Consider the following 926-nt stretch of genomic DNA (forward strand, 5'->3'; position numbering starts at 1 on the left):
AAATAAATGAATAAAGAAATAAACGAATAAATATTTGAAGGATATGTAAATAATTATAAAAAATAAAAATTAAAAAAATATAGAGAGAAATAAATATTTCTAGGACAAATAAATAATATATATAGATATTTAAATTTAAATATAGATATTTAAAATACAGAAATAAATGTTTCGATATCAAATAAATAATTAGGAAAAATAAATATTGAAAAAATAAACAAATATTTCAAAAAATGAATATTCTTTTAAAAATATGGAAATTGATATTCCAGGAATAAGTAAATAATTATAAAAATAAATGTTTAGAAAAAGTAAAAAGAAACCTTTCAAGAAGAAATAAATAATTATAAAAATAAATTTTTAAAAAATTGAGAAATAAATAGAGACATAAATCTATTAATTAGATATTAATTAATTAATTTCCTGGCTACATTTACACTCGAAACAATTCCTTGGATGCGAGCAAGGATCGTTTGGGGAACATCCCCGCTCCCGAAATTCTCCCGGCTCTTCCAAGGAGCCGCTTTCTCCTTGGAATCCGCGGGATCGGGATGCGCCTCCCTTATCTCCCGAACCCAGACATTCCCGGGAGAGGGAAATCCAGGGATTTGGGCGGGGCCGAGCTCGCCCTTATCGCGGCCAGGGCCCGCTAATCCCTGATAAGAGCGCCTGGCACGGATCCAGGAATTCCTCCTGGATACCGGGATCCAGCGCCGCTCTGCGGGGCTTCCAAGGATTTTCCAACGTCCCCTCCCCCGCCGCTCCAGGGATTTCTTTGGGAAGGAATCCAAACTGTCCCATCCCGGGCCTCATTCCTGGTGCCGCCACGGGCGCATCCCACACCCCAAAAATCCCCAAAATTCCCGAAACGGGGGAGTTTCTCCCTCCCCAAACTCGGGGGGTTCAGCCCCGCCCCACCCCCAACC

The sequence above is a fragment of the Corvus brachyrhynchos genome, unplaced genomic scaffold (genome assembly GCF_000691975.1).
Source record: "Corvus brachyrhynchos isolate BGI_N302 unplaced genomic scaffold, ASM69197v1 scaffold420, whole genome shotgun sequence".
In the NCBI taxonomy this organism is placed as follows: Eukaryota; Metazoa; Chordata; class Aves; order Passeriformes; family Corvidae; genus Corvus; species Corvus brachyrhynchos.